Below are 9,744 nucleotides of genomic sequence, written 5' to 3' on the forward strand. Positions count from 1 at the left end.
TGCATTGGTCAAGCCAAAGGCCATGACGCGAAAGGCAAACACTCCAAACTCCGTGACAAATGCTGTTTTAGCTTGGTCCTCGACTGCAATTGTGATCTGATTGTAACCCGAGTACCCATCTAAAAAGCTATATGCCTCCTTGCCTGCCACTCTTTCAAGCACATGTTCAGAATATGGCAAGGGGTAATGATCCCTTCTGGTGGCTGCATTAACCTTTTTGAGATCAACGCACACTCTAAGTTTCCCATTCTTCTTTGGTACGATGACTATCGGAGAAACCCATTCTGAGTGCTCAATAGGATATATGAATCCACATTTTACAAGCTTTTCAATTTCCTCTTGTACAATCTTTGCGTACTTAGGATTCATTGGGTAGGGACGTTGCTGGATTGGTTTAGCAGTGCTAATCATTGGAATCGTGTGTTGCACCACCGAGGGTGGAACACCCTTCATATCATGATATGTCCAGGCAAATATGTCCTTGAATTCCTTAAGAAGCTTCGTAAGTGCAGCTTCTTCCGCCTTGGTGAGGTCTTGAGTAATAAAAATTGGTTTAGACTCCTCACTCGGATCTGCTAAGTCTATCTCCTTGACTACGCCGGGCCATCGTAGACACCGCTACTCCCATTGGCGTTCGTTGAGCTTTTGTGTAGACCACTTTACGTTCCCCTGTGGTAAATGATTTGAAATGCTCGGGTGCGGGGTGTAAGTCTACTGGTTCTTGTTGTGCCAGGCTTTTTTCTTTCAATTCCGCCTCCTTTTGTTGCGGAGCTAATTCTTGGTTTTGCCGCCTTCTTGCAGTACGACTTAGTTTTGGCTTCTCTTCGATTTTTAATTGGGCGACGTCATGAGGTTGCGGAATACACCACATGACACTTTGGAGGTATTGTCCCCAATTATCCGCTAGCTTCCAATGAGCGTCAATAGCTCCTACATAACTAAGCCATTCTGCAGTGGATCTCTCCTTGTTTATTGCAGTTCGTACATTAGCTCGATAGCTTTGGCGCTTATGTCTCGTTTTCTTCTTACCAAGTTTTTGATTTTTGTTTCTATTAGATTCGGACTCACTTGGTCGATCTTCACTTGTGTCCCCCTCACTTTCGGATGAACTGCAGGAGGTCACTGTCCTAGGCCTTGAGCACCTTGCTTCCACATTTGGGTGAATATTTGATTCATCCCCCCCATCAGGCTCAGAGTCGGTTTGTTCTTAAGATTCATACTCAGAGTTACATTGGTCAGAGTCTTCGCTACTGTCAGTTGAGTTTGCGACTTTCTTGCCATCAGCAGGAGTCAAGTGAATAACACCTATCATGTTTATTGGTACTAACGGTGGCATATCTTGCCCCTCACGTGTTACCCAACTTGTGCCTCTATTTTCCCATGTGTCTATGGTTGCCGCTAGGTGTACCCAATCCACGTTATCCGACTCAGTCATACCCGGTAGGACATCCATATAAGGAGAATCTTTCCCATCATCAGTCTCTTTTTTGCATGTATAGCAATACCTTAATGGGGCGGAGTGAATAGTAGTATCCGATCGATTATCAATGATAACCTTGCTTCCTAAAGGATGTGCACGACCATTCTCAAGATCAACTCGAATGACAGAGTCCTTGAATTGTAGATAAACATGGTTTTTCAACCAGTCATGCACCATTTGTGCTTCCCTCATAAGGACATCCTAAGATCATTTGATATGACATAGGATGCTTGGAGAAATCCATTACAATGAAGGTATGTCTTACCTTGTATCCCAGAACCTTGATCTTAAGGTCCCTTAACATTCCAATAGGCTTAGCAATAGTTCCGTTTGCCATCTTAACCACTATGTTTGTGACTTCGAGGTGAGGTCTCCCCATAGATTCCCAACAGTTTTTAGTCACAATGCTCACTCCAGCACCACCATCAAGGATTCCCTTTAGAGTTAATCCCTTGGTTGGTAGTAATGGGGAGGGTTGCATTAGATTCGTCACCTTCAAAGTACTGTCCCAACTTGTTAACAGGTATTTCAACGACCGAATCTTCATCTAAGTTGGGTTGTAGATCCCAATGCTCCCCTTCATCTTGAAGAGTGTTGGGTCTATCCATATTTGCAAATTGTGGTAGCCCGGCCTTTAGTTCTCCATTGAGAAATGCCCGAAGAGCTAAGAATAGCTCAGGATCTCCGTATAATTTGGATATGATCGTGGTTCTGATTTCAGAGGACATGAACTCCATTAGCTTAGACACATTCAACAATACTTTTCGAGACATCGCCCCCTGACTAGGGACTGGTGAAGATGGAATCACTTCCTCTTCCTCGATGGGGTCAGGCATTCCCTCACTAAACATTCTTTCAAGCAAAAAGGGTGTTTGCCCACTTCCTGATGTCCTATCCTCACTTTCTTCCCGAATGATACTAGGTATAGCTAACGGTTTATGGTTCCTGTGAGGCTGAACTTGTGTAGAAAACACTGTGTCTGGAATTTTATTTTTTCTCGGGTTTGGCTCCAGTTCTCTTTGTGTTTCTTCCACCAAACCCCTTAAGTGTTGCACTTGTTCAATCTCCTCAACTGGGTTTGGGTAAGTTCCAATCTTTTTCTTGAGGTTTTTTTGGCCCACGTGGCTTGTCTTGGGGAGTCTCAGTCAGTTTGGGTGGTCGAGAGGGCATTAACTGACTTGGTTGGGGGGCCGAGGAAGTTTCCTTCTGTTTCTCCTTATTTATGTACTCGCTTGATTCTCCTTTATTGAGCTCCCGAGTGGGTTCCTCCCTTAAGGTAGTGGCTTTGGTCCCCATGGTTTCTATTGAATCGGAATCATCTTCAGGATCATTCATATACACGGGGTCGTCTCCTGTCCCTATGTTAGTCTTTGAACTAGGCTTGGAGCTCGTGGCATTAAGCGATCTCTTCCGCCGTGTTTTCTTTTTCTTTGCCTGAGCGATTGATGCAGTATCCCTCTCTTCAAGAATGTAGTTTTGATTTTGAAGCATTGACCGTGTAACTACATTCGCGGGTACAACGGGTGTGGTTCCTCGTGCTTGGTTGGTGACCTCAACCAAATTCAATGGCGTAATCTTGGGTGCATTAGGATTATGTGGACATTGAGCGATCAAATGATCTATTACACAACGATTACATGTAAGTACCGACATTCCCGATGTGCTCCCTTGATTTGGTTGCATTTGAGTAGCGATCTTCTGTAGCCTATTAGGGCACTCCGCTACACGATGCGGTCCACCACAATCGTAGCATTGAAGAGGTGGTCTCCTCGCCAAGGTATTAAGGTTTTGCCCTCTTGTGGCAAGAGCAGCCGCTTGATATACAGGCTTGACTTGCCCGAAATGATCCTCCATGTAGTACTGGGGAATCATTTCAAACACATCAATCCCATATGGAGCAGTGGGGTCTATCTCCTCTTCATAATCCCCACACGCACTATGTGACTCACAACCCATCTGGTTTATTGGAGTAATCCTTGGATGTGGAGGTTGTGGTCCTAGCATTGGCGGTGGTAATGGCACAGACTGGACTACATTCGGATTCCTTGGAACTATGTGCTGTGACGGTTGCTCGACAGGTTGTGCAGGCATCAGCGCGGGTACTTGAGGTGTGTTTGACCAGGCTAGCGGTGCCTGATTTGCCAACATTCGCTTAAGTACTAGGTAGGCAATCTTTAGATTGATGGCCATACTTACCACATGCATTGCAATTCCCATTGAATTTGACTCTGAATGTGGGACATTCACTCGTGCTATGTGGTCCTAAGCGAACCGAACACCATTGTTGCTCTCTTCTTGGGTACATATGGCTATTTTGAGGAGCTCGATTACCCCTAAAGTATTCTTGGAGAGCCTTAGTAAGGTCGGTCACAGACATTTCGGATATCTTGGGCTCCTTGGCAATAGGTTTTACTGTCATTGGCTCGTGCCCAGATACTTGCGAACTAATGGATTTTGTCTCCGAAGACACCTTTTTACCTGCAATCATCAAGTTGTCTTCTAACTGGATTGCATTGGCAGTGAGACTGCTTCCCACGTTGTAAGACCTCTAATGACTAGGCCATTGTATATGTCCTCGTGGCGCAATCCTCGGATAAATCTATCAAGTAGTTGGTTATTATTGAAGCGCTCATCGGGAGTGCAGCGAGAATTTAGATGCTTCAATCGACTTATAAAGTCTCTCATCACTGACTCCCCTTCCTCGCATTCAACTTTTTGGAGTTGAGATGCTACTCCCCAAAGCACACTCTCACGTATGTATTCTTTCAAGAACAATCTCTTGAGAGTGGGGTAGTGAGTGCGCTCTTCAACCCTTAAGACTCGATACCAATCTCCGGCCTTCCCACTCAAGGTTAAGCCTAAGGCTTTACACTTATGCAGCTCATTGTGCTCTTCCAAGGAATCACACACGTGTTCAAAGACTTCAATGTGCTTCCTAACATCCTCGTTACTACTGAAGTTTTGAGTGAGCTTAGCCACTTGTACTGCCTTGCTTCTAGGTTCTCTCTCAGGCATACCCCGCATGTTTTCCGCAATAGATCGTCCGATCGTCTGAGCAAACGCTGCGAGATCACCTAGGTGAGCAGGCATAGCTGGTGGAGGCACTTCTGGGATAGCTTGGCTGATAGGAGTTGGCGTTGGTCTTGGGTATGTTGGCAAATGACGTAGGATATGATATGTGGCTAGGCCTAGCTCCTCTTGGATAATGGTTATGATAAGGCGGTCGTGGAGCATATGCCATTGGCATACTAAGAGGCGTAGGAGCTACATGAGCATGAGTAGCAATGGGTACATATGGTCGATAGGCACTGGCACGCACTGTTGTAGGTACTGTTCCACTAGGTAGCGGGTTTGTACTAACTACAGTGGTAACAGGTGCGCTTTTCGTCATGCTCATCATTGGGGTAGGCATTGTGGATTACCTAATGGAAAGTTGAGCCAAGGTTGGAAAGCTAAAGTTACTGCTCGTGGGCTCAACCTGCATTGAGACTCCAGGCGAAACAACATACGAAGGGTCTATGGGACTCAATTGTGATAGGGTTGGTTGTTTGGCCTTGCCCGTATCCAAAAATCTCATAGGGCAGTGGAAACTAAGTTCACTCCCCTATTTTGCCTCTCAATTTGGATAATTCTATGAATAACCTCACATATCATTTGTTGTTGCTCCTCTAGATTAGTGGCGCTAGATGTAGATCGTAGGACTTCTAACCAACCTACATGGTATGTGTAGCCCGTGTATAGGTCAGTTAGAGTCTCTGTGTGTAGATCATATTCCCAATTTTCATTGAGAAATATCCCATCTAGACTTGGTGTGCCAAACGGTTCTCTTGAAGTGGACGCAATGTCACTTCTTATGGATTGGCTTCTAGGGACCTCTATTTTAGGAAGAGCATCGGAAGGTGGTAGCTCAGTAGGGCCCTCATTAAACGAAGTGGGTAGAATATCCATATGGACACTCTTTGGGAGGGTAGGGTCTACATGAGATGTGAATGGCGAATCCACTACCCCTCCTTCTTCATTTACTTCGCTTGTTGCATGTTCAGAGCGTGTAGCTCTACTAAAGGTCTCTATTAGACGACTAAACATGCTAGATCTGGGTTGTGGGGCCCAAACTGGCATGTTTTGGCTTGTCTCCTCAGGGTTCTTGGTAGGGTGCCCTTCCATGGCTTCTGAGTCAGAGGACGAGTCACTATCCACTATTCGTGGATCTTGGGCTGCACTTCCCTGGGTTCCAACTGAAGGCCAAGATGCCAACGTGGAGGGATGGTGTGAGCCTGCGTAAACTGAAACGCTTTCTAGTGGCTCAGGCTCTAGTACCCTACCAGAGCGTAGATGCATGTGACGTGGGTACCCTATGGGTGTTGGTAACTACCCTTGAAGTCCACACAAGTGGTTTCTTAGGTGTTTCACACCCCGTTTTTACTTGTTTTTGTATTGTTTTTAACCCCCTTACTTATGGTCGGACCTGAACTAGGGCGTGTGATAGCTCGAAACGAGCGTATCATTCAAAGGGTCCTAGCGTGCTTTATAGCACGGCGTTTGCCTATCCGGAGCTCCTGTGGTCCTCAAAACAGTCCGTTTCCCTATGGGGGAAGGGGCGAAAGCCTATTTGCTTGTGGAGGAAAGGGTGAAGGCTTTATCCCACATGCTCACTTCACTCCTTGGGGAGTGGGCTATATATAGGGCTCAACTCTCCATAAGCTCTCACTTGAAAGAAAGCTATGGAGGCTCACTCTCCTATATATATATATCAAAAGACCGAGGTCGGGGTCGGGGTCAATTGGGGGTTTTCTTTTCAAAAAATCTTTCCTCTCCACACGTTTGGTTTTTTCTTTAAGAATAAAATTTATTTTTTATTTTTATTTTTGTTTTTTTTTCGATTTTTTTTTTGGAGCTAAGTTTTCTAGGGTTTCTTTCTAGGGTTCAGCCTTGGCCGCGGCACAGTTCGCACACAGCACAGGTCTGGGAATTCAGAAATCCCCCTCACACGCAGAAAACCAGAGAGCAGAACGCACGCAGAACGGAGAAATAACAAAATAAACAGAATTGCAGAAGACAAATTGCAGAAACAGATTGCAAAACACGGAAACACCTCAACAACAACACACAGTTGTCTTTCCTACAGTGTAAGTTTCACTTCACGCAGCAGCCCGAGCTGTAAACTGGAGCTTGGTGCAGGGCATCTCCCCGGTAGCGGCGCCAAAAATGTGCGCTTTTACCGCACAGGTCGTAGCTGGGGACTTGCCGAATACCGTATGCGAGCCACGAATGGCTGCAAGCATACAACCAGGAAAGCAAGCTCAAACAGAATGCAAAAGGTGTGTCACTCACCGCTCAACCGCCGCCTTGAAGGATTCCCGCATCGCAACAGTGAAGGAGGAGCCGCCGTCGCTGCTCTACCGCCTTGCCGCTGCCGCCGTGCCGCTACACAGTGCTCGATCGCTCTCTCACTCACTCTCTCTCTCTCTCTCTCTCTCTCTCTCTCTCTCACGCAGGAGAAGGAAACCAATAAGATAAGGCAAGAGCACTCTTGTATTCACAACACATGAGAATGAGGGTTTTAGGGTTACATTTGACTCTTAAAGGTGACTTGGCCGTTCACACATGGGCGCCCATACATGGCCGGCCGATCCTAACCCTTACCCTGCTGATATTCAAGGTGCGCCTCTCATCGGCGATCACCCAATCCCTTTATCCTTAACATATGGTGCCGACAAGCCCGGCCTATGACTCAGAATATTTAAATTAATGACGTAAAACATAGAACGTCTCAATGCCTGTCATAGGTTAACATCTGGTTATCGCACTGGATGACTGTGGGTTCCTTTTATGGAAACCCAATCTCGCCAAGCAACCTCCACACATCCACACAACCTCACAAGCAGCACCACAAGCAGCTCGATACTCTGCCTCTATAGATGGCAAGGCAATAGTTGGATGCCTCTTGCTGCTCCATGATTTAGCTCTTGAGCCAAGGGAAAAACTGTAGAACTGTAGCTTGACGTAGATCTCCTCGTGTTTGGATCTCCTCCCCAATCTGAGTCACTCCAACCTTGGAGTCTGACTCCATCCGTCATTCCCCCTCTAGTGTCATAGAAGACTCCAAGATCCTTTGTCATACCTACAAATACCACAAGATCCACAATCCTGCATCCCAATGATTGTTTGAAGGCGTCTGCATGAATGAGCTCAACAGCCCATGGGAAAGCTCAAGTCTAATCTGGTGTTCAGCAACCAAATCAATGAACCAACAAGCTTCCGATACTACACAGAGATGCATCAACGTGCTCATAAGGATCATTCAGTGTAAGTTTGGTGTTTGGGTCCATCGGTGAAGTAATAGGCTTGCAGTTCTCCATCCAAAAGGTCTCTAGAAACTTATGAACATACTGTTGGTTGAGAAACAAAGAACCCCCTTTGGGTCTGCCAAATCTCCAATCCCAAGAAGAAATGGATTAAGCCTAAGTCGATAATCTCAAATCTTTGACAAGGCAGCCTTCGTCACTGCTATGTGCTCCACATGACCTCGAGTGAGAATGAGATCATCCACAAAGGATAATCAATGCGACCAAACCACGTTCCCAAAAGAGATACAAGTTAGAGATCTGCACAATTGATCCCTGAATACCTGTCCATAGAAAGAAGGAATCAATCTTCTAATTCCAAGCCCTGGGTTCCTGCTTAAGACCATACAAGGCCTTTCGCAACCTGTAAACCATCCCCTTTGATCTCGGAACCTCAAAGCCTGGAGGTTGCTCAACATACCCATTAAGGAACACAGATTTTACATCCATCTGATATACGGGCCACTGCAGAGAAGAGGCAAGGGCAAGAATTGTTTGAATCATGGTCGTCCTTGCTATCCGTGCAAAGGTATCCTCATAGGCGATGCCAGGTTGCTGAGCATAGCCCTTAGCCACCATCTGATATACAGGCCACCGCTGAGAGAAGAGGCAAGGGCAAGAATTGTGTGAATCGTGGTCATCCTCGCTATCCGTGCAAAGGTATCCTTTGATATACGGGCCATCGTTGATATATTTTACATCCATCTGATATACGGGCTACTGCTGAGAAGAAGCAAGGGCAAGAATTGTCCAAATCGTGGGGTCATCCCCGCTATCCGTGCAAAGGTACCCTCATAGGCGATGCCAGGCTGCTGAGCATAGCCCTTAGCCCCACAAATATGGCCTTGTGCTTGTCCACCGACCCATCTGACATATACTTGGTCTTAAAGACCTCCTTGACACCAATGACTGATCGTTTTGACCACCTCGGAACCAACTCCCAAGTTTTATTCTTCTCTATGGCATCTAGTTCCATTTGCATGGCTTTCCTCCCAAGTCTCCCCTGGGAAAGAGCTTCCGTCACGGAAGTGGGCTCTTTGTCGTCGGCGAATGATACGAGACATCAAAGCATAGTTCACCTGTAACATCTCCTCTGAATGACTTTTGTCACGAACTCTATGCAATCTTTGAGGTCCATAGTCTGTGGTCCACTTGGAGGGAAGCTCCGTAACACCTGACTCCCGAATGGTCTCCCTAACAACCACTTTGGTACTTGAATAGAATGTGGAGCCTCCTGCTACTACTGGGGCTCTTCTCCAACCTCAGGCTCAACCTCTACAACAACTGACTAAGGTTGTCTAGCTCAATAGACTAGGAATCATCCTCATACTCATCTAGTTCCCCAAGAAGTGGCGGCTCATGAACAGTGGAAGCTGGAACATGCTCATCAAAGATAGCATCTCTACTGACAACAACCTCATTCCGCTTTGGGTCATACAACCTGTAGCCTTTGGAAAGAGAGTTATATCCCACAAATACAAGCTTTTGAGACTTCGAGGAGTCAAGCTTCCCCCTTTGCTTCTTTGGAATGTGAACATACGAATCACTCCCAAACACACGAAATGGGAGACATTTGGTTTCCTGCCAAAATAAGCCTCAAATGGAGTCATCTTTGGTATTGAAGTCGTCGGAGATCGGTTGAGGATATGGACAGTCGTAGCCACAGCCTCTTCCCAAAGTGGACAAGGAAGATCACGAAGCTCTAGCATTGTCCTCGCCATCTTCACTACAGTCCGATTCTTTCGCTCAACCACTCCATTCTCTGAAGGCAAACCTATATTGGTCAACTCCCACTTGATGCCATGTTTTGTACAAAACCACACAAAAACATTAGAAGAAAATTCTCCTTCTTTGTCATCCCGAAGAGTCTTCATCACTTGCAATCCAGACTCCTTCTCCACCATAACATGCCACTCCTTG

The sequence above is a fragment of the Cibotium barometz genome, chromosome 26, assembly GCF_041138505.1.
Source record: "Cibotium barometz isolate CiBa-2024 chromosome 26, ASM4113850v1, whole genome shotgun sequence".
Lineage (NCBI taxonomy): Eukaryota > Viridiplantae > Streptophyta > Polypodiopsida > Cyatheales > Cibotiaceae > Cibotium > Cibotium barometz.